Source organism: Bubalus bubalis, chromosome 11 (assembly GCF_019923935.1).
Source record: "Bubalus bubalis isolate 160015118507 breed Murrah chromosome 11, NDDB_SH_1, whole genome shotgun sequence".
Lineage (NCBI taxonomy): Eukaryota > Metazoa > Chordata > Mammalia > Artiodactyla > Bovidae > Bubalus > Bubalus bubalis.
In genome coordinates, this window is record NC_059167.1 from 45055650 (window position 1) to 45081065 (window position 25416).

General features: G+C 41.4%; 1 long non-coding RNA gene across 3 annotated transcripts; it reads left to right on the top strand.

The window, feature by feature from the left end:
• The first annotated feature begins 156 nt into the window (after positions 1–156).
• LOC102401543 lies at positions 157–24215 on the top strand. Of its 3 annotated transcripts, none has more exons than XR_328186.4 (6): positions 157–212; positions 2339–2399; positions 3156–3344; positions 3775–3951; positions 5574–5677; positions 5943–6052. It is a non-coding gene; the product is annotated as an uncharacterized LOC102401543 (long non-coding RNA). The 3 variants fall into 3 exon arrangements; XR_006542781.2 differs by lacking the exon at positions 157–212 and adding an exon at positions 22304–24215 and having other exon boundaries at positions 1361–2399; positions 5943–6051; XR_003112310.3 differs by lacking the exon at positions 157–212 and having other exon boundaries at positions 1355–2399; positions 3735–3951.
• The last annotated feature ends 1201 nt before the right edge of the window (positions 24216–25416 follow it).

Genomic DNA, 25416 nt, shown 5'->3' on the forward strand with positions numbered 1-25416 from the left:
TTCAGACTGTGACCTAACGAACTATAACCAGCCAAGCTCCTCTATCCATGGGATTTCCCAGGCAAGAATACTGAAGTGGGTTGCCATTTCCTCCTCCAGGGGATCTTCCAGACCAAGGGATTGAAACCATATCTCCTGCACTAGCTGGCGGGTTCTTTGCCACTGCGCCACCTGAGAAGCCCCATCATTTCTTTTTAGATTCCACATATAAGGTATGTCATATGGTATTTCTCTTTCTGACTTATTCCACTCAGTAGGACAATCTGTAGGTCCATCCATGTTGCTGCAAATTGCATTGTTTTTTTACAGCTGAGTAATACTACATTGTGTGTATATGTATATATACACACATACCACATCTTTTTTATCTATTTATCTGTCAATAGACATTTAGGTATGCAGGCAACCCTGATTCGATTCCTGGGTTGGGAAGATTCTTGAAGAATGGACAGGCTACCCACTCCAGTATTCTTGGGCTTCCCTGGTGGCTCAGCTGGTAAAGAATCCGCCTGCAATGCGGGAGACCTGGGTTTGATCTCTGGGTTGGGAAGATCCCCTGGAGGAGGGCATGGCAACTCAGTCCAGTGTTCATTACTGGAGAATCCTCACGGACAGACAAATCTGAGTGACTAAGCACAGCATGCAACACACACATTTAGCTTGCTTCCATGTCTTGGCTGTTGTAAATAGTGCTGCTGTGAACATAGGGATGCATGTATCTTTTTAAATTAAGAGTTTTCTCTGGGTATATGTCCAATAGTAAGATTATAGGATCATATGGCAACTCTGTATTTATATAGTTTTTTGAGGAACCTCCATACTGTTTTCCATTCCCACCAATAGTGTAGGAGTGTTCCCTTTTCTCCACACCTTCTCCAGTATTTGTTATTTGTAGAGTTTTTAACTATGGCCATTCTGACTGGTGGGAGGTGTACCAAATTGCAGAAGAACTGACTTTAGACCAATCCTCTCACCCTGAACCTAAAGCCCTTCCAGTCGCTGCCCATCTGACTACTGGGCAGAACTGAGTGCTAATGAACCTGTCTCTTAGGTTTTTAATCTCTGGAGAACTAAATATTATCTACTGAAAAATACTTTGTTTTTACCATTTTTGTGTGGCCTAATTTTACAATTTTTCTGTGGGAAATTAGCACTGATGAAAATATAAAAAGTCTCTGTACTGTAGTTCCAAATAAATAATAGGCAGATAGGATGTAACAGCTTCCCAGAACAAATACAGTCAGTGTGAGAAAAGAGTTTCACGGGATGATCAGAGAACTGAAGAATTAGATGTCCTTATGATTCTACCAGGGCAAAAGCAGGAACATGGTCACCTAAGGTATACCCTACATTGTTCAGTGATTCCCAGAACTCTATCAAAGCAAATCAGGGAAGTGGAACATGATATTCAGAGATGTGCAGTCATTTGCCCAAAGCTGATGAGTGGTAAGAACAGTGTTGTTAGGTAACATTTAGTTAATACTCGTTATGCGGCAGGCCCTGAGTTAAGTAATGCTCCAATTCAATCTTCAAAACAACCTTATGTTGTAAATCTATTAACAGGTATTTTTCCATACTAATGGGGTAATGTATGTTACAAAAGGCTAATATGTCATTCAGTTAGGAAGTGGTGGAACTGAGATTAGAGCAGGCAGGGTCAGGAGTCCAGCCTGTGATCTGAGTTTGCTTTTCAGCATGTCACTGTGCTAATGGGGGAGGCGGGGGACCTCTCTGCATGATAGCCAAGGAGGAGCAGTATTGTGGCTGGGACAGAGGTCTTGGAAGTCATATGACCTTAAGAACTGGTCCTTTACCAGTTATGTGTCTTTGGGCAAGTCACTTAAAAAAAAGTCCGTTTCTTCAAATGAGTATAAAGCATAGAGTGAATACTGAATAAATGTTAATTAGCCATTATAATTTCAGAGAGCTGTGAAAGCAGACAGGAGTGAATTTACAGAGGAGAGTTTAGATAAATGTAAAGGCGAGGAATGTCATAATATAGTTTGAATAATTTTTAAATTTGCAATTAGCCCTGAAAAAGCTGAGAGAAATTCCCAATTGATAATGCAGACTTTCAAATCAGAAAGCAGAAGCTGAGAGATAAAATGGAAGGTGGGGACAGCAGCAGTTTCTCTTTCGGGATTAGAATTTTTTCTGTTCTACAGTGACCACCTCATTGGGCCTTGAAATGGACCACTCATTAACACTGAGTCTTCAAAACTAGAACATCCAGTCACTTGGCATACAGATAGATTTGGATATAAATTCCTGAACCTGGAAATGATGTTTTGCTTCTGCACCAGTTACTTTACATGCTCCCTTTGAATTGTGTTTTTAGTGGTGGCCACGCAAAGTGACTCGCCTTTCTACTCCTGCTCCTATTAAGGATCCCATTCTGGGTAAGTAGCTCTTGGTCCCCGCTATTGCACACTTTCTCCTCCTCAAACCTCCAGTTCTTTCTCTTCCATCCTGACCCCGGATGAAGATACTGCTTATTTCATCGGGAAAATGGAAGCATCTACATGGAACCACCACACACCATCTCCACCACATTTCCCCCATGCTGTGCATCTGTGTGCACACTCTGCCTTCTCTCCTCTCACAGAGGCGACCACTCTGCACCTGGGTAAAGCCACTGCTCCCTCCAAGCTCGAGGGCCCATCTCCCTCCATCGCCTCTTGTCCTTTCCATCTCTTTGATCAGTCCCATCAGTATACACACATGCTGTTGATTTTCCCTTTAAAAATCCTCTCTTCTATTAAAAAATATAAACACTGATGAGTTATGATATTATGTTAAGGTACTCTTGTTAATAATGCTATTGTGATAAGTTTTAAGTTCTCATCTGAAAATAATATATACTAAAGTTATCAGAGGTGAAACAATGATTCTTAAAAATATTCCAATCAAAATGTTGTAGATGAAGCAGTTTTTAAAATATCAATAGGTATTGAAATTGGGTAACGAGAACATGTAGGTTCCTGTTACTTTTCCCCTCTATTCTTATGTATGCTTGAAAATTATACATGGAAAATGTTAAAAAAAATCATCTCAATTCTGCTTCCTCTCCAGCTATTACATTATTTGCTTCTCTTTAGGATACTACTCCCTGAAATAGTATATTCACTAAATGATTTTTTTCTTCCTTCATTCAGGTTTTTCCCCCTTACCATTTCAGCAAAATTGCTTAAGACCACTAATGACATCCACATTAATCCAGGGGTCATTTCTCCTACATTACCCATTTGATAGCTGATTACTCCTTCCTCCTTGAAATGCTCTCCACTAGACTTCCAGGACTACAACCAGTGGGGGACGTGCAGTTGTCAATACTATGGATACAGGTATCATTCTTGTCTTGTTAATTCCATGGGCTTCCCTGGCGGCTTAGTGGTAAAGAATGTGCGTGCGATGCAGGAGACGTGGGTTCAATTCCTGGGTCTGGAAGATCCCCTGGAGGAGAAAATGGCAACCCACTCCAGTATTCTTGCCTGGAAAATCCCATGGACAGAGGAGCCTGGCGGGCTACAGTCCATAGGGTTACATAGAGTCCAACATGACTTAGCACGCACACACGTTATCTCTGAATAATAAATGGCTTCTGAAAGCATTTGATTTCCACCTGTTGTTAAATACATACAAGAAAAGGATGTGTTTCAGGGCAGAATGCAAACGTTGGCAGTTGATCACAAGAGTGAGGCTGGGACTGAGGGCAGCATCATGGTGGCATGAAGTATTCCTTTTTTCTCTCCCCTTCAACCCACAACTAATTAGACATCTGTAACGAAAGTGCCTCTGCACACACACCAAGACACCTGAGAGATGCATCTATTGTGCATCTGAAACTGGGCGGACTGGATCCTGGAGAAGGCCACACCAAGGGAGTTGCAGTGAAGGTGGCAGCCGTAGTGACATCAGTTTCTCTGGTAGAGCAGGTGGAAAAGGAAAAAGGTGAGTGAACGTCCAGCTGGTGATGGGGGCGCAGCTGGAGTCCTCAGCAACACCCTGAGTCCTGAAGAGAGACCTCTGTGACTGGGAGGATGGAAAGGAAAGAAGGCAGCCAAGGGCAACTGAAAGTGTGGATTTCCTGCTGTTTGTCCTGGAATTCCATTGAGAAGTGTCCCCCTCCGTCTCCCTGCCCCAACCTCTCTCTGCTGGTATTCCCCTAGTAGAGGACTCCCCTACTGGGCCATGGGCACACTCAAAGTGCCAAGTGCTTATTATATACCTCCCCCACCCCAACTCCATCACCATCCTTTTGTTTAACACTAGGTTTCTTATACATATGTGCATGTGTGTTCAACCCAACTATTTTCAACCCCATGCATGGACTGTAGCCCATCAGGCTACTATGTCTATGGAATATTCCAGGCACATGCACATCTTCCCAATTTGGCACCCGTAGAATAAATTAGAATCTTGTGCTATAGTGCCACCTTCTGGAAAGCAAAAAAAAAAAAAAAAGGCATTTTATTGCCAGCCTGTTGAAATAGTAGTGAGTGAGTGAAGTCGCTCAGTCATGTCCAACTCTTTGAGACCCCATGAACTGTAGCCTACCAGGCTCCTCCATCCATGGGATTTTCCAGGCAAGAATACTGGAGTGGGTTGCCATTTCCTTCTCCAGGAGATCATCCCGACCCAGGGATTGAACCCGGGTCTCCCTCATTGTAGACAGACACTTTACCCTCTGAGCCACCAGGGAAGTCCTGAAATAGTAGAATCGAAGTAAAAAAGCCTTGAATCATTCAGGTGACACAGTGGTACAGAATCTGCCTGCCAATGCAGGAAATGGGGGTTCTGTCCCTGGGTCAGGAAGATGCCCTGGAGAAGGGCATGGCAACCCACTCCAGTATTCTTGCCTGGAAAAGCCCATGGACAGAGGAGACTAGTGGGCTACAGTTCATGGGGCTGCAGAACTGGACATGACTGAATGTGCACACACAAAAACCTTACCTAAATAAGAAAGGCATTCATTATTTCAAATGAAGATGTGCAGAGGCACATTTCATCAAATAGTATGATAAAATCATGGTAATACAGTATCCCAAAAATAAAATGACCATTTTTCAGCAATTGAACTCAAAGACACAGAATACTATGATTTACCTTATAAAGAATTCAAAAGAGTTGTCATGGAGAAATTCAAGCTATATATAAGAAAACTTGGCAATTCAATGAACTAAGAAATGAAATCAGTAAACAGAAGGAATACTTTACCAAGAGTGCATGCATGCTCAGAAATGTCTGACTCTTTGCCACCCTATGGACTGTAGCTAGGCTCCTCTGTCCATGGGATTTTCCTCCTCAAGGAGATCTTCCTGACCCAGGGATTGAGCTCATATCTCTTGCATCTTCTGCATTGGCAGGCAGATTCTTTACCACTGTGCCACCTGGGAAGCCCAAGAAGTGAGATGAAGACTGCATTAGAAACACTGAAAAACAGAGCAGATCAGATGGAAGAGAGAATTAGCAAGTCAGAGTATAAGAATTTGGAAATGATTTAGGGGAGGATATCTGTCAAGATGGTGGAATAGAAAGATCCTATTTTTCTATGTGCTCACATTTTCTCACAGGCACACCCAAATAAAAGCTATCTGCAGAACAATCATTGATGAAAAAGACCAAAACCTACCAAAAACCATCTGTAACCAAAGACACAAAGGAGGAGCCACAACAGGTAAGAGGGGCAGAGTCAAGTCCCCTGCCCACTGGTTGGCAACCCACAAGTGGGAAAATAATTACAATTGCAGAGGTTCTCTCAAAAGAGTGAGAGGTCCAAGCTCCATGTAGGGCTCCCTAGCCTGGGGGTTCTACACCAGGGAGATGAGCTCCTAGAGCATGTAGGTTTGAAGGCCAGCAGTACTGACTGTCAGGGTTCCCAGAGGACTGTAGGAAAGAGAGACTTCACTCTTAGAGTGTGCACAAAATCTCGCACACTCCAGGACCCGGGAGAAGCAGTGATTTGACAGAAGCCTGGGTCAGACCTCCTGCTGATCCTGGAGAGTCTTCTTGAGAGGCAAGAAGCACCTGCAGCCCACCCTGGAGACACAGGTACCGACAGTAGCTATTCTGGGGAGCCCCTTCTGTGGACACTGTGCAGGCAAGTGCCTTCATGGATGGAGCCCTCCCTCTAGATCATCAGCCCCAGGAGCCAGCCTTGAACTGGCCTGTGGGCACCATTGCTGGGATGCTTCGGGTCAAGCAGGTAACTGGGTGTGGCTCCAGCCCCACCCTCCAGCAGAGAGGCTGCCATGAGACCCTCTGAGCCCACCAGTGCCTTTGGACATGGCCCTGTCCACGAGAGGGCTCATGACCCAGGCTCACATACCAGTGTGCACTAGACCTGAGGCACCCAGAGCCCTCTAGCCAGAGACCCCAGTTCCCAGTCTCATTTACCAGGGGGCAGACACCAGCTACAAGAAGACTGGAGCCGGGTTCCACTGTAGCCTCGCCACCCAGTCCTGCCAGCCAGCAACCTCCACACAAGACTACAAAGCCACAGGCATCAAAACAGTGCAGTACCACCACAAACACAGACACATAGGTCAATGAAATATAATAGAGTGCCCAGAAATAAACCCATACACCTACAGTCAATTAATCTTTGACCAAGGAGGCAAGAATATACACTGGGAAAAAGTCTCTTCAGCGAGCTATGTTGGGAAAGCTGGACGTAAGTCAATGGTTACAACACACCCTCTCGCCTTACAGGAAAGTAAACTCAAAGTGGCTTAAAGACTTACACATAAGGAGGGAGGAGGGTTCAGGGTGGGGAACACATGTATACCTGTGGCGGATTCATTTTGATATTTGGCAAAACTAATACAATTATGTAAAGTTTTAAAAATAAAATTAAATTAAAAAAAATAAAATGATAGCTTAAAAAAAAAAAAAAAAGACTTACACATAAGACATGACACCATAAAACTCCCAAAAGAGATCATAGGCAAAACATTCTCTGATGTACACTGTACCAATGTTTTCTTAGGGAAGTCTCCCAAAGCCATAGAAATAAAACAAGGATAAATGGCACCTAATCAAATTTTCCTCTATTTCTTTGCTTTGTTCTTTGAAGAAGGCCTTCTTGTCTCTCCTTGCTCTTCTCTGGATCTCTGCATTTAGTTGGGTGTACTCCCTTGCTTTTTGCTTCTCTTCTTTCCTCAGCTATTTGTAAAGCCTCCTCAGACAACCACTTTGCCTTCTTGGATTTCTTTTTCTTTGGGATAGTTTTGTTTGCTGCCTCCTGTCAAATATTATGGACCTCTGCCCATAGTTCTTCAGGCAGTCTGTTCACTAGATCCAACCCCTTGAATCTATTTGTCACTCTACTGTATATTCATAGGGGATTTAAGTTGTACCTGACTGGCCTAGTGGGTTTCCTAGCTTTCTTTAGTTGAAGCCTGAATTTTGCTAAGAGGAGCTGATGATCTGAGCCACAGTCAGCTTCAGGTCTTGTTTTTGCTGACGAAGGTCTGTATAGTTAAGGCTGTGGTCTTTCCAGCAGTCATGTACAGATGTGAGAGTTGGACAATAAAGAAGGCAGAGCACCAGAGAATTGATGCTTTCAATCTGTGGTGCTGGAGAAGTCTCAAGAGTCCCCTGAAAAGCAAGTAGATCAAACCAATCAATTTCAAAGGAAATCAACCCTGAATACTCTTTGGAAGGACTGATGCTGAAGCTCCAATACTTTGGCCACCTAATGCGAATAGCTGATTCACTGGTGAAGACCTGGATGCTGGGTAAGATCAAAGGCAGAGGGTAACAGAGGATGAAATGGTTGGATGGCATCATCGATTCAATGCAAATGAACTTGGGCAAACTTCAGGAGATGATGAGGGTCAGGGAAGCCTGCCATGCTGCAGTTCAGGGGGTTGCAAAGAGTCAAACATGACTTGGCAACTGAACAAAAACAATCAAACTTACAAGCTTTTGCATAGCAAAGGAAACCATTAAAAAGAAACAAAAAGACAACCTAGAGAATGGGAGAAAATACTTGCCAATGATGTGACTGATGAGACAGATTATATAACTCAACAACAAACAACGCAATTGAAAAATGGGCAGAAGACTTAGACATTTCCCAAGGAAGAAATACAGATGGCCAATAAGCATGTGAAAAGAGGCTCAACATCACTAATTATTAGAGATATGCAAACCTAACTACAGTAAGGTGCCACCTCACACTGAGCGGAATGGTCATCATTAAAAAGTCTACAAATAAATCCTGTAAAAGGTGTGGAGCCAAGGGAACCCTCCTGTTGGTGGGAATTTAAGTTTGTGCAGCCACTGTGAAAAACAGTATGGAGGTCCTACAGGAAACTAAAAATAGAAGGAACATAGGATCTAGCAATCCCACTCCTGGGCATATACCTAGACAAAATTCTAATGCAAAAAGATATTTGCACCCCTATGTTCATAGCAGCACTATTTACAATAACCAACACATGGAAACAGCCTAAATGTCCATCAAGAGATGAATGAATAAAGAAGATGTACATATAAACAATGGGGTACTACTTAGCTATAAAAAGGATGAAATATTGCCATTTGCAACAACATGAATAGATCTAGAGACTATCCTATTAACTGAAGTAAGACAAATATGATATCACTTATATGGAATCTAAAATATGACACAAGTGAACTTACCTACAAAAGGAAAACAGACTCAGAAATAGAGAACACTTGTTGCCAAGGCAGAAGTGTTTGAGGGAGGAATGAATTGTGAGTTTGGGGTTAGCAGATATAAGTAATAATATATGGAATGGATAAACAACAAGGTCCTACTACTAGATAGCACAGAGAACTATGTTCAGTATCCTGTTATAAAGCATAATGGAAAAGAATATACAAAATAGGTAACTGAGTCAATTTGCTGTATAGCAGAAATGAACACATAGTAAATCAATGACACTTCAATAAAAATAAATTTAACAGAAGATAAAATTGTCCCTTTTCTGTTGATAGCAATTTATATATGAGATGATGTATGTAAACTTCATGGTAACCACAAAGTAAAAACCAAGATCAGAGACACAAAACATAAAAAAAGGGGATAATGAACAAATCACCATGAAAAGAAACAACTTACAAAGGTAGAAACAGAAGGAACAAAACCAGTGGAAAGACAAGTAGCCAGAAAGCAAAATATAAAATATAAAGGGATTGAACTCAGCAATCAAAAGGTACAGAGTGGCTGGCTGGATTACAAAAAAGACTGAACCGAATGCTGCCTAAGGAGACACATTTCAACTGTAAAGACATATATAGGCTCCAAGTATAGGCCTTGGAAAAGATAGTCCAAGCAATCAGAAGCAAAAAGAAAGTGGGTTTAGCAATATTTATATCAGTCAGAGTAGACTTGAAATAAAAAATAAGTGACAAATATAGTCACTATATAATGACAAAGGGGTCAGAACACCTTTCACATGTTTTATAGTGAGATCTATACAAGTGAAAACTAAACAATACACTTTTAAACACCACCAACGGTTAAAGAAGAAACTGCAATTAAAAGTTACTGAAACAAAAGAACATGTAAATATACCATTTCAGATCTTGTGAGATGCAGTGAAAGAAGTTCTGAAAGTTTATAGCAATATGCACATATATAGTCTAGCTATCTTTTCAAAGAACTAGTTCTTAGTTTTGTTGATTCTTCCTATTTTTATCTAGTTTCCATTTCTTTCTCTCTGATCTTTATTTCTTTCCTTCTGCTAATTATGGGATTAGTTTTTTTTTTCTAGTTCTTTGTGGGGACCATTAACAAGATAGCTTATAAACCAGAGCCAGCTAGTAATATATCAGCATAATCAGTGAGAAAGGATGCTCCCATGATCATCGTAATAGGAATCCACAATGGCCACGAACAGTGCTATTTGCTTAGAAGATGGAATGAGAGAAGGAGAAAAAACCCTCCTGCATTGTTGGTGGGAAGGTAAATTGGTATAGCCACTATGGAGAACGGTACAGAGGTTTCTCAAGAAACTAAAAATAGAACTACTATATGATCCAGAAATCCCACTCCTGGGCATTTACCTGGAGAAAACATAATTCAAAAAGATACATGCACCCCAATGTACACTGTAGCACTACTTACAATACCAGGGTCACAGAAGCAACCAAATGTCTATCAACAGAGCACTAGATAAAGAAGACATGGTATATACTTACAACGGAATATTATTCAGCCATAAAAAGGAAGAAAACAGGCCATTTGCAGAGATGTGGATATACCTAGAGACTGTTATACAGAGGGAAGTAAGTCAGACAGTGAAAACCAAGTATCATTTATTAATGCATCTGTATGAATCTAGAAAAATGGTACAGATGAACCTATTTGCAAACAGAAATACAGACAAAGATTTAGAGAACAAACATATGGACCCCAGTAGGGGGTGGGGTGGGGTGGGATGAACTGGGAGATTGGGATTGACATATACACACTACTATGTATAAAATAGATAACTAATGAGAACCTACTGTATAGCACAAGGAACTCTAAAAAAAATTAGTTCCATGGATTTCTTCTTCTATGACATTCTAGGCATTGTGCCAAGGGCTGGGAATACAAATGGAATAACAAGGACATAGTCCCTGCCCTCAAGGAGGTTATGGTTCAGATGGGGTGAGACACACCAAGAAGCACAATCGGAGCTATAAATATGCACACAAGATAGAATGCTGTGCAGAAAAGTGTCCTGTCAAGAGGCTTCTAGAAGAGGAGATACTTGCACTGAGTCTTGAACAAGTAAGATTCAACTGCATAAAGAATATAGATAATAGAAGAGCAGATAGAAGCCCACAGGAAAAAAATCTAAGTTTGCAAGCTATAATCACTTCCATAAGGAAGGAAAATGGTGGAGAGGGGACAGGAGAATGGTGAAAAAGGGTCAGAGGATCAGCTGGGGTGGCTTGTACTCAACAGGATATGAAGTCAGAACCGAGCAAGATGCCAATGGCTTAGACCCTTATGGATTAATTTAGATAGTGTAAACTGTGAAAGCTGGGAGGCTTGCTACTAACAGTCTGGCTTTGTAAGAAAGCTTTCTGGCTGGAAAGGGAAAACTTTAGTAGGGTTGAGCTTCTTGGGTTTTAGTTTGAAGAGGATGGGAGACTGGAAGAAACATAAACTGGAATCAAGATTGCCGGGAGAAATATCAATAACCTCAGATATGCAGATGACACCACCCTTATGGCAGAAAGTGAAGAGGAACTCAAAAGCCTCTTGATGAAAGTGAAAGTGGAGAGTGAAAAAGTTGGCTTCAAGCTCAACATTCAGAAAACGAAGATCATGGCATCCGGTCCCTCCACTTCATGGGAAATAGATGTGGAAACAGTGTCAGACTTTATTTTTCTGGGCTCCAAAATCACTGCAGATGGTGACTGCAGCCATGAAATTAAAAGATGCTTACTCCTTGGAAGGAAAGTCATGACCAACCTAGATAGCATATTCAAAAGCAGAGACATTACTTTGCCAACAAAGGTTCATCTAGTCAAGGCTATGGTTTTTCCTATGGTCATGTATGGATGTGAGAGTTGGACTGTGAAGAAGGGTGAGGGCTGAAGAATTGATGCTTTTGAACTGTGGTGTTGGAGAAGACTCTTGAGAGTCCCTTGGACTGCAAGGAGATCCAACCAGTCCATTCTGAAGGAGATCAGCCCTGGGATTTCTTTGGAGGGAATGATGCTAAAGCTGAAACTCCAGTACTTTGGCCACCTCATGCGAAGAGTTGACTCGTTGGAAAAGACTCTGATGCTGGGAGGGATTGGGGGCAGGAGGAGAAGAGGACGACAGAGGATGAGATGGTTGGATGGCATCACTGACTCGATGGACGTGAGTCTGGGTGAACTCCGGCAGTTGGTGATGGACAGGGAGGCCTGGCGTGCTGCGGTTTATGGGGTCGCAAAGAGTCGGACACGACTGAGCGACTGATCTGATCTGATCTGATGGACTTAACTGGCCCCTACAATATTTGTAAGTTGAAATTCTACCCCTCAGTGTGATTGTATTTGGAGACAGGGTCTTTAAGAGGTAATTAGTGGTATAATATAAGAAGGGAGATACCAAGAATGCCTGTACAGAAAAAAGTCCATGTGAGGACATGAGAAGATCGCCATCTGCAAGCTGAGAAACCAATGCAGCCAACACCTTGATCTTGGACTTAAAGCCTCCAGAGCTGTGAGAAGTCAATTTCTGTTGTTGAAGACACCCAGTCTATGGTGTTTTGTTATGGCAGCCCAAGAAGAAGAATACAAGTGGTTACGCTAAGTCCTAGATGTAAATAGTAATCATGAACAAAGGCCATAATCCATGAAGGCTGAGCACAATAATCAGATGAGTGTTAGATAACTGACACATTGCAGAATACATATATATCTATTACAGGTGTGTGTGTGTGTGTGGATCAATCAAGGTGTGGAATAAGAGGACATGGAGTTCACCTCCCCCCCATGAACACATCAAAAATACATCTACATGTGGAACAATTCTCACTGAAAACTATCAAGAAAGTGGCAGGAGGACTCCTGTACAGCCAAGGATGTAAGAAAGATCAAGTAGGAAAGGAAGAATAGAAAACAGGTATGGACCTATGCCCCTGGGAGGGAATTCAGAGAAAAAGGGAGATTACATGGGTGGACACCCACCTTAGGGAGTGACTGGTCAGGGCCATAGATTGAGCATCACAGTTCTGGTGTCCCACACCAGAAGGCAAAGAAGAGCCTACACGGCTCATTGGAGGATTGCTGGGACTAACAGAAGGGCTCTGAGAAGCCTGGAGTCCACTTGAAACAAGCACCCATGTGCGGGCTGCCCCTGAGTCAGGGCAGACAGAGGTCTGCTCTAGCAGCTGCTGGGTTTCCTGCACACCTTGCACACCCTACCCTGAGCCAAGTGAATGGTCAGCACTGGATTTGGGGTGGCCATCAGCAGGGAGGGGACTTGACTGTGGGATAGAGAGGTGACCTGGTTCTGTGGTGGATCCTGGGTGGGGCAGTGGTGGTCACTGGTGGAGCTTTCTCAAGCACATACCAGAAGCAGCCCAGATTCTGACGGTGTTGCTCCTCCACGGCTCAACCCGTGATTCATGTTCAGAGTCCATGTGGGCCCCTCCTGCCCTGTAGTGTGGATCCAAAACAGGGCATGGGCAGCAGAGGCTGGGGGCACTGACTGGCTGTGATAGACAAGGGACACTTGTATCCAAGGCTGCATCTGCGTGGAGGGAAAGAAAACTGCAGGTGCCTGCACAGAGCGCATCAGAGACAGCTTGGACCTCTGTCTACACCGACATGAGCCAAGAGCCCACAGGGGCCCCATATGCTTCAGCATGTCCTTGCTCTGGGGAGAAGGGAAAACACACGCTTAAAGGGCAGGTCAGCCCGAACCTCAGAGCTTCTGCTCCAGCTACTTGGGACCAGACCCTGCCCCTGATAGGAAGATGACAGCCGCTGAGAAGAGTAGAAGTCCCCCCTCACACTCAGCTCTAGCTCCAGCCCCTCCATCTCCAGCCCCAGCCCCTACCAAGGTGATGGCTGCCAGCACACCCTGAGGCAAGATGTGGATGTGTCCATTCGAATCCAGCTCTCCCATCAAAGGCACTGGGCACACAGTCTGTACAGGGACACTCCCACATAATAACAGCCCTACAAGAGGCAGTCCTAACTGTTTCACCTAAGTTCACAGAGGCAGAGAAAAGTCAAGCAAAATGGAAATGCACAGGAACTTCTCTCAATAAAAGAGCAAGAGAAGACCCCTGAAAAAGTAATGAAACAGAAATAAACAATTTACCATATAAAGAATTCAAAGCATTGGTAATACAAATGTCAACTGAATTGGAGGAAAGAATATATGTATATAGTGAAAGATTTAACAAGGAGCTAGAAAATATAAAGAATCATAAATGATGAAGTCAAGAACAGAAATAAAAAATACACAAAAGAAATGAAAAGCACACTAAGTGACTCAGAAGTATGCATAAATGATCTGGAAGATAGAATAATGGAAATTACCCTATGAGAACAACAAAAAGAAAATTTTAAAAATGAAAACAATTTAAGAGATTTGGGGGATAACATAAAGCATATTATAATTTGTATAATAAGAGTCCCAGAAGGAAAAGAGAGCAAGAAGATTATTGAAAATATAGTTGAGGAAATTATGGCTAAAAACTTCCCAAAGTTGAAGAAGGAAATAGACACCCAGGGATAGGAAACAGATAGGATCCCAAACAACATGAACCCAAACAGACCCACAGTAAGACATATCATAATTAAAATGGCAAAAGTTAAAGATAAAAAGAGAATTTTAAAGGCAGCAAGAGAAAAACAGAGAGTCATATACCAAGGAACTCTTCCCCAGAAAGCTATCAGCTGATTATGTAAAAGAAGACTGCAGCCCAGAAGGGAGTGGCATAATACATTCAAAGTGCAGAAAGGTAAAAATCTGCAACTGAGGATACTCTACAGCAAAATAATCGTTCAGAATAGGAGAGAAAAAGAACTCAGACAAGCAAAAACTAAGAGTTTATTAATATTAAACTTATCATAAAAGAAATGTTGAAGGTTCTTCTCTACATAGAAAAGAAGAATTCAGAGGAAAGGGAAAATCGCCAAAGGAAAGGCAAATATATAGGAGTGACTGAAGATCAGTCACTTAAGTAAGGCAATCTGAAGACTGAAAGACATGAAACTGTAAAAGCAATTATAACTAAACAGTCAAGGGATAAACATGATGTAAAATATGACATCAAAAATGAAAAATGTGATCAAGGAGAGTAAAAAAATGTAGATCCCTTAGATGTCTCTGAACTTACACGAGTACTAGTTTAACACAAATAGTTAGGTCAACATATATTATCCACCTGGTAACCACAAATCAAATATGTACCACAGATACACAAAAACTAAAAAAGAAAGGAAAGCAAGCATATTCTAAGGAAAATCATCAAACCACAATGGAACAAAAGAGAAGAAAGAAAGAATAACTATAACTTCCACCCCCTCCCCCATCCCGGGAAACAGTACAATGGAAATAAGTACATACTTATCAACAATTTCTTTGAATATCAATGGACTAAATGCTTGAGTCAAAACATAGCTTGGCTTATTGGATGAAAAACCAAGACCCTTCTATATGCTTCCTACAAGAGACTCACTTCACAGCTAAATACACAAAAACTGAAAGTGAAGGGACAGAAAAAGATATTTCTTGCAAATGAAAACAACAAGAAAGTGGGGCTAGCAATACTCACATCAGACAAACAGACATAAAAACAAAGGCCATAAAGAAAGAAAAAGAAAGGTATTGTATAATGATAAAATGATCAGTACAAGAAGAGATTATTACACTCATTAACATTTACACACCCTATCCAGGAGCACCTTATATTCATATAGCAAATACTAACAGACATAAAAGGAGAAACTGACAATAATATAATAATAGCAGAGGACTTTAACACCTCACTGACATTAATGGAAAATTCAGAAAATCACTAAGGCAACAGTGGTCTTAAATGATACAACAGACAAGCTGGATTTGTAGATATCTATAGGACATTCCATTCCAAAACAATAGAATACATTCTGTTCAGATACACATGGAATGTTTTCCAGGACAGATCACATCCTAGGCCAGAAAACAATTCTCAACAAATTTAAGAGGATAGATATTATATCAAATATTTTTTTAACACAATGGTATGAAACTAGAAATCTGTTACAGAAAGAAAAATGGGAAAAGAACAAACACATGCTACTAAAAAACCAATGGGTTAATGAAGAAATCAAAAAAGAAATCAGAAAATATCTAGAGGCAAATGAAAATGGAAACACAACACTCCCAAATCTGTGGGACACAGCAAAAGCAGTTCTAAGAGGGAAGTTTATAATGATACAGGCCTTCCTCAAGAAACAAAGAACTCATTGCTTAAATGCTCAAAAATTAAAACACAAATACCATATAATTTAGCAGCTTGATTTCTGGAAATATATCCAAAAGAAATGAAAACATTAACTCAAAAATATATGTGCACTCTCATGTTTATAGCAGCATTATTTACAATTACCCAAGACATGGAAACAACTTAAGTGTTTATCAATCAATGAGTGGAAAAGGAAGCTGTGGTGTATGTATGCTAATTTGATATTAGTGTATAGAAAAGCAACAGAGTTCTGTATATTGTATCCTGCAATTTTGCTGAATTCATTTTCTAATTTTAATGATTATTAGGTGGAGACTTAAGAGTCTTCTACATACACACACACAGACACACAGAGGAATATTATTCAGCCATAAAAACAGCATGGAAATCCTGCCATTTGCAACAACATGCATGGACCTCTAAGACATTAGACATTAGGCATGTGTGCTCAGTCCTGTCCGACTCTTTGCAACCGCATGGACTATAGCCAGCCAGGCTCCTCTGTCCATGGAATTTACCAGACAAGAATACTAGAGTGGGTTGCTATTTCCTTCTCCAGGGAATCTTCCCGACCCAGGGGTCGAACCTGCATCTCCTGAATTGGCAGGTGGATTCTTTACTGGCTAAGCCACTGGGGAAGCCCTCTAAGACATTATGTGAACTAAAATAAATCTAAGAAAGACATACTGTATCATCTCACATATACATGGAATCTAAAAATAAAGCAAATAATAATAAAAAAAGGTCAGATTTGAGGTTACCAAAAGTAGGGGTTGGGGGAAGAGCTGGATGAAAGTAGTCAAAATGTACAAACTTTCAGTTATAAGATAAATACCTACTAGGGATATAATGTACAAATGATGACTATAGTTAACAATGCTGTATGATATATGGGAATTTTATTAAGAAGACTATTAGATCCTTAGTTCTCCTTAGAGGAAAAATAATCTTCTTTTTATAGTAGTAATCATTTCACAATATAAGTTAAGCCATTAAGATGTATACCTTCAACCTATATAGTGATATATGTCAATTATACCTCAGTAAAACTTAAAAAAAAAATACTGTGACCTCCCTCACCCCCAAAATCCAGACAGAGGAAAATGAAGACCTCTATGCCAGGCAAAAACCATGTGGGTCAGTCAGAAAGCAATTCAGCTCTAAATTACCACTGTAGGTTCTGTCATGTGATGTTAAGGAGTCCTGACTTCAAGGGCCACCTCCTCTTGGTTGCTATTACACTCCTATTTTCCTCCTTTTCTTTGTCCTCTTCTCTTCCCTTTCCCAAAGGCTCTCCCCACTCCTCCTCGGACTCAAACATCATCTCCACAGGGTGGCCCTCCTGGAATCCTTATTCTATTTAGCCTTGACTGTCCGACTCTCATAGCACTATATTTCCGAAGGTGTAAGAGCTTGTAGAAGAAAAAATTTGAGAGACACCACTGAACTAAATTCGTTTTGGTCAAGGTCCTAGCTTTTATACTGTATGGTGTGTTCAAGGTTCTTATTTCATTAGAAATAAGCAGTCTGTGTAGGCATGCATGATGCATAAGTGATGAACTAATGATTACAACTGATATGATTTTGTGCACCCGAGAAAAGCTAAGTGCACCACTGAAAAGCTAATAAAGAGTCACTAGGTATTAAGTATTCTGAACACCTTATGTGTTTGCCTTTCTGCTGATAATGACTTGAGAGAAGTGAAGTCCAAAAGGACTATAAGTTTACAGGAAGAGGACAACTGGAAAAAATGGATGAGTCTGAAACAATAGAACTTACCTAGAAGTGACCACCTGGAAGAGAGAAATGCAGGCAAATGTATTCTCTTTCCAAGTAGGCAAGGGACAGCATATAAGACAAAAATTTGAGGGACCCAATGCTTACAGACTGATATGTACGAGTATCACTAGAAAATGCACTCCAGCTCAGCACCGCAAGAATGTCTTCAACTGTCACATTACTTGGTGCTACATCATGTTAATCATCTTCTCACAAGCCCAGAATACTTAGCTTTTGAAAGAATTATATGTATGCTAAGAACAATGACAAAATCACCACATGGGAAAAATATTTCTTCCTCTTGTGGTTAGACATTCCACAGTGGATTAACAAAGATGTGTGTAATCCTTAATTTACTCAAAGAACCGAGAGATCCAAGGTTAAATTATGGTCTGAGGAATGACTCCAAAACTCCTCTCTCCCAAAACAATAAAATGAAAAAGTGCCAGAAGAAAGCAAGGCCATCAACAGACCAGAAATCACAGGAATTCCTGGTAGAGAGAAAATAACTATCTCCGTAATTCACTAATTTATACTATTATCCAAGAAAAAGGAAGTGAGGTATAAATTTTGGGAAAGAAACATCAGTTCCATCTAAACAGAGTTCAGAATAGCCAGATTTACAACCGACTGTTCAGTTGCTAAGTTGTGTCTGACTTTTTGTGACCTCATGGACTGCCACACACCAGGCTCCTCTGTTCTTTACTGTCTCCTGGAGACAGAGTTGCTCAAACTCTTGTCAATTGAGTTGGTGATTCTCCCTAACCATCTCAACCTCTTGTGTGCATTAGAACCCATATTACATTTCTTTTTAATACAGCCATTACTAAAGAACAAATATTAACAGGGAAAAACTGATTCTGTGACTCAATAATGAATTGAGTTTCACTTGCAACAAAAGTTGGTTTGGAGATTAGCTCAAGAAGGTAGAACAAAAGGATGTGAGCATACTCTCTTCTTATGGAAACAGCAAAATTACAACTAACTGCTGAACAACCATTGACAAAAAAAAAAATGCTGGAACCTACCAAAAAAGATGCCCTACATCCAAAGACAATGGAGCCATAATGAGATGGTAGAAGGGGTGCAATCGAGGGGAAATCAAATTCTATAGCCACTGGGTGGGTGACTACAAACTGGAAAACAGATACCACAGAAGTTATCTCACAGGACTGAACATTCTGAGTCCCATGTTAGGCTTCCCAGTCTGGGGGTCCAGCAAGGGGAGGAGGAGTCCCCAGAGGATCTGGCTTTGAAGGCCAGCAGGGTTTAGAATCTGCCTGCCAATGCAGGAGATGCAAGAGTCGTGGGTTTGATCCCTGCGTCATGAAGATCCTCTGGAAGAGGAAATGGTACCCCACTCCAGTATTCTTGCCGGGAGAACCCAATGGGCAGAGGAGCCTGGTGAGCTATAGTCCATGGGGTCTCAAAGAGCCAGACATGACTCAGTGACTGAGCACACACACACAGTTTGATCACAAACGTTCCATGGGACTGGAGGAAACAGAAAATCCGCTCTTAGGGTGCACACAGTCTTCCGTGTACCAGGACCCAGGAGATAAAAACCAGTGACCCCATAAGAGAGCAAGACATACCTTCTGGTATTAAAGGGTCTCCTGCAGAGGAACTAACAGACAAAAAAGATGTCCTTTTCATTATAGGGGACTGGAATGCAAAAGTAGGAAGTCAAGAAATACCTGGACTAACGGGCAAATTTGGCTTTGGAATACAGATTTAAGCAGGGCAAAGGATAATAGAGTTTTGCCAAGAGAACACACTGGTCATAGCAAACACCCTCTTCCGAAAACACAAGAGAAGACTCTACACATGGACATCACCAGATGGTCAACACTGAAATCAGACTGATTATATTTTTTGCAGCCAAAGATGGAGAAGCTCTATACAGTCAGCAAAAACAAGACCAGGAGCTGACTGTGGCTCAGATCATGAACTCCTTATTGCCAAATTCAGACTTAAATTGAAGAAAGTAGGGAAAACCACTAGACTATTGAGGTATGACCTAAATCAAATCCTTTATGATTATATAGTGAAAGTGAGAAATAGATTCAAGGGATTAGATCTGATAGAGTGCCTGAGGAACTATGGATGGAGGTTCGTGACACTGTACAGGGGGTAGTAATCAAGAACATTCCCAAGAAAAAGAAATGCAAAAAGGCAAAATGGTTATCTGAGGAGGCCTTACAAATAGTTGTGAAAAGAAGCAAAGTGAAAGGCAAAGGAGAAAAGGAAAGATATACCCATTTGAATGCAGAGTTCCAAAGAATAGCAAGGAGAGATAAGAAAGCCTTCCTCAGTGATCAGTGCAAAGAAATAGAGGAAAACAACAGAATGGGAAAGATTATAGATCTCTTCAAGAAAATCAGAGATACCAAGGGAACATTTCATGCAAAGATGGGCTCAATAAAGGACAGAAATTGTATGGACCTAAGAGAAGCAGGAGATATTAAGAAGAGGTGGCAAGAATACACAGAAGAACTGTAGAAAAGAGATCTTCATGACCCAGATAATCACGATGGTATGATCACTCACCTAGAGCCAGACATCCTGGAATATAAAGCCAAGTGGGTCTTAGACAGCATCATGATGAACAAAGCTAGTGGACGTGATGGAATTCCAGTGGAGCTATTTCAAATCCTGAAAGATGATGCTGTGAAAGTGCTGCACTCAATATGTCAGCAAATCTGGAAAAAGCAGTGGCCACAGGACTGGAAAAAGTCAATTTTCATTCCAATCCCAAAGAAAGGCAATGCCAAAGAATGCTCAAACTATCGCACAATTGCACTCATCTCACACACTAGTCAAGTCATGCTCAAAATTCTCCAAGCCAGGCTTCAGCAATACGTGAACCGTGAACTTCCAGATGTTCAAGCTGGTTTTAGAAAAGGCAGAGGAACCAGAGATCAAATTGCCAACATCTGCTGGATCATAGGAAAAGCAAGAGAGTTCCAGAAAAACATCTATTTCTGCTTTATTGACTATGCCAAAGCCTTTGACTGTGTGGATCACAATAAACTGTGGAGAATTCTTCAAGAGATGGGAATACCAGACCACCTGACCTGCCTCTTAAGAAACCTATATGCAGGTCAGGAAGCAACAGTTAGAACTGGACATGGAACAACAGACTGGTTCCAAATAGGAAAAGGAGTACGTCAAGGCTGTATATTGTCACCCTGCTTATTTAACTTATATGTAGTCCCATGTTAGGCTTCCCAGTCTGGGGGTCCAGCAAGGGGAGGATGAGTCCCCAGAGGATCTGGCTTTGAAGGCCAGCAGGGTTTAGAATCTGCCTGCCAATGCAGGAGATGCAAGAGTCGTGGGTTTGATCCCTGCGTCATGAAGATCCTCTGGAAGAGGAAATGGTACCATCATGAGAAACGCTGGGCTGGAAGAAACACAAGCTGGAATCAAGATTGCCGGGAGAAATATCAATAACCTCAGATATGCAGATGACACCACGCTTATGGCAGAAAGTGAAGAGGAACTAGAAAGCCTCTTGATGAAAGTGAAAGAGGAGAGTGAAAAACTTGGCTTAAAGCTCAACATTCAGAAAACAAAGATCATGGCATCTGGTCCCATCACTTCATGGGAAATAGATGGGGAAACAGTGGAAACAGTGTCAGACTTTACTTTTTTGGGCTCCAAAATCACTGCATATGATGACTGCAGCCATGAAATTAAAAGACACTTACTCTTTGGAAGGAAAGTTATGACCAACCTAGATAGCATATTCAAAAGCAGAGACATTACTTTGCCAACAAAGGTCCGTCTATGGTTTTTCCAGTGGTCATGTATGGATGCGAGAGTTGGACTGTGAAGAAAGCTAAGTGCCAAAGAATTGATGCTTTTGAACTGTGGTGTTGGAGAAGACTCTTGAGAGTCCCTTGGACTGCAAGGAGATCCAACCAATCCATTCTAAAGGAGATCAGTCCTGGGATTTTTTGGAAGGAATGATGCTAAAGCTGAAACTTCAATACTTTGGCCACCTCATGCAAAGAGTTGACTCATTGGAAAAGACTCTGATGCTGGGAGGGATTGAGGGGAGGAGGAGAAGGGGATGACAGAAGATGAGATGGCTGAATGGCATCACCGACTCTATGGACATGAGTTTGAGTGAACTCCGGGAGTTGGTGATGGACAGGGAGGCCTGGCGTGCTGTGATTCATGGGGTCACAAAGAGTCAGACACGACTGAGCGACTGGTCTGATCTGCTCTGAATGCATATATATGGAATCCAGAAAAATGGTACTGATGAACATACTTGCAGGGTAGGAACAGAGACTGAGATGTAGAAATGGACTGGTGGACAATGGAACGACTTGTGGAGGATGGAGAGGGTAAGACGAATTAACAGAGTATCACTGACATATATACACTATAATGTGTAAAACAGAAAGCTAGCATGAAGCAGCTCTGTAGCACAGTACAATTTGTGCAGTGGTCTGTGATGATCTTACGGGTCAGATGGTGTGGGTTGGAGGGAGGCTCAAGAGGAAGGGGATATATGTATACTTATAGCTGAGTCATGCTGCTGTACAGCAGAAACCAATACAACACTGTAAAGCACTATTGTCCAATTTCAGGATAAAACATCTACAACCGATAAATGCTGCACAGAGTGTGAAGGAAAAGGAATATTACTACACTGCTGGTGGGAATGTAAACTGATATAACCACTATGGAGAACAGCATAGAGGTTCCTTAAAAAGCCAAGAATAGATGTTGCTGGTTGAAGATGGCAGAGAGGAAGAAGTACATTCATCTCCTCCTGTAAGAACACCAAAATTCCAGCTAGCTGTTGAACAACCATGGACAGGAGGACAGTGGAACCCACCAGAAAAAGGTACCCCATGTCTGAAGACAAACAAGAAGCTGTAACAAGACCGCAGGAGGGGTGCAATCATGACAAAGTAAAATCCTATACCTGCTGGATGGGCGACCCACAAACTGGAGAACAATACCAAAAAAGTTCTCCCACTGTTGTGAAGGTTCTGAGACCCACATCAGTCTTCCCAGGCTGGGGATCCAACAAAGGAACTGGGAGTACCCAGTGAATCTGATTTTATGGGCTGGTAGGGTTTGACTACAAGACTTACTCAGGACTGGGGGAAACAGACTCCACCCTTGGAGGGCACAAACAAAATCTTGAGTGCACCAAGACCCAGAGGAAAGGAGCAATGACCCCACAAGAGACTGAATAAGACCTTTCTGCTGGTGTTGGGGAGTCTGACGTGGAGGCATGTGTCAGCAACAGCTTGCAGCAGGGACACAGGCACTGGCAGCAGCAGTCCTGGAAGGAGACCCTTGGTGTAAGTCCTCTTGAAGGTCACCACTAACCCTACCATAAAGCCCATAGACCCCAGGGCTGGGTCGCCTCAGGCTAAACAACTAACAGAGAGGAAACACAACCACATCCATTAGTAGACAATTTGATTAATGTTTACTGAGCACAGCCCTGCCCACCAGAGCAAGACCCACTTTTTCCCACTGCCAGTCCCTCTCATCAGGAAGCTTACACAAGCTCTTAGCCTACTCCATCAGAGGGCAGAAAGAAGCAGCAGGAAGATCCACAGTTCCACAGCTGGCTAGAACAAAAATCACATTACAGAAAGTTAATCAGAAGAAAACACAGAAAGTTATGTCTCAGATGTAGGGACAAGATAAAACCCCAGAAAAACAACTAAATGAAGTGGAGATAGGCAACCTTCCAGAAAAAGAATTCATGATAATGACAGTGAAGATGACCCAGGATCTTGGGAAAATAATGAAGAAGATGCAAGAAATGTTTAAAGACCTATAAGAACTAAAGAACAAACAAACAGATGAATAATACACTTGAAGGAATCAATAGCAGAATGACTGAGGCAGAAGAGACAAATGACATGGAGGACAGAATGGTGAAAATCACTGCCACAGAACAGAATATAGAAAAAAGAATGAAAAAAATGAGACAGCCTAACCCACTCCAGTATTCTGGCCTGGAGAATTCCATGGACTGTATAGTCCATGGGGTCACAAAGACTCGGACACAACTGGGGACTTTCACTTTCAAGAGACCTCTGGGACAACAAGCAATGCACTGACATTTGCATTATAGGCATCCCAGAAGAAGGAGAGAGAAAGGACCTGAGAAAATATTTGAAGAGATAATAACCTGAGAACTTCCCTAACATGGGAAAGGAAATAGTCCATGAAGTCCAGAAGCATGGCTCAGACAGGATAAACCCAAGGAGGAATACACTGAGACATATAGTAATCAAACTGACAAAAATTAAAGACAAAGAAAATAGACTAAAAGCAACAATGGAAAAACAACAAATAACATATGAGGGAACTCCCATAAGGTTATCGGCTGATTTCGCAACAGAAACTCTAGAAAGTGAAAAGTGAAAGTGGCTCAGTTGTGTCTGACTCTTTGTGACTCTGCATAGTCCATGGAATTCTCCAGGCCAGAGTACTGGAGTAGGTAGCCTTTCCCTTCTCTGGGGGATCTTCCCAATTTGGGGATTGAACCTAGGTCTCCTGCATTGCGGGCAGATTCTTTACCAGCTGAGCCATGAGGGAAGCCCAAGAATACTGGAGTGAGCAGCCTATCCCTTCTCCAGGGGATCTTCCTATCCCAGGAATTGAACCAGGGTCTCCTGCATTGCAGGCAGATTCTTTACCAACTGAGCTACCAGGGAAGCTAGAAGGAAATGGCATGATATATTTAAAGGGATAAAAGAGAAGAACCTATAACTAAGAATAGTCTACCCAGCAAGATTCTCATTCAGATTTGATGGAGAAATCAAAAGCTTTCCAGACAGACAAAAGTTAAGAGAGTTCAACACCCCCAAACCAGCTTTACAGTAAATGCTAAAGGAACATCTCTAAGCAGGAAACATGAGAGAAGGAAAAGACTTACACAGAATAAATCTGAAACAATTAAAATGATAATAGGATTATACATATTGATAATTACCTTAAATGGAAATGGATTAAATGCATTAACCAAAAGATAGAGACTGGCTGGGTGAATGAAAACATATGCATGTGTACCTTTCCACTTACCACATCTTTCTATCTAACTCCCCAAATTGTATGTAATTATTTTATTTATACTGTTAGGTTAATCATGTTTCCATTATTGTTTTCATACCTTATTCAAGACTCCACCTTTTATTGCATTGAGCAGCTTCAGCTACGTGCAGCACATTCTGGTAAATTCTCTTTTCATTTTTATTCTATTACAAATATTTTCTAATTTTCCTTGTAATGGCTTCTTAGATATACCCTCATCTAAAACTGGACATTTAATTTCTAAATACATGGGATTTTTAAAAGATCTTTATTATTATTTCTCATTTTGATACTAATTTCCCACTTAAATCCTTTACTGTCTACAATCACCCTCCATGTTTTTTCAGTCTTTGAACTTGATCAAGAGTTTCAACAGCTAACTCAAAGATCTCTCTTGGTAAATGTCACATGGCACTTGAAAATACGTAGGTTATTTTCAAATACCTTTTGATATTGGTCTGTAACATAATTCCACAGTAGTAAGAGAACAGATCTGTTTGATTTCAGTACCTTTAGACCATGACATTTCTGTACCTGGTCTTATGTCTCTGGATATGTTTCAGTGTCTCCTAGTTTATAGTCTATGGGAACTTGAATAGAATTTGTATCCTACTGTTGTGTGCAAATTGTATAAACC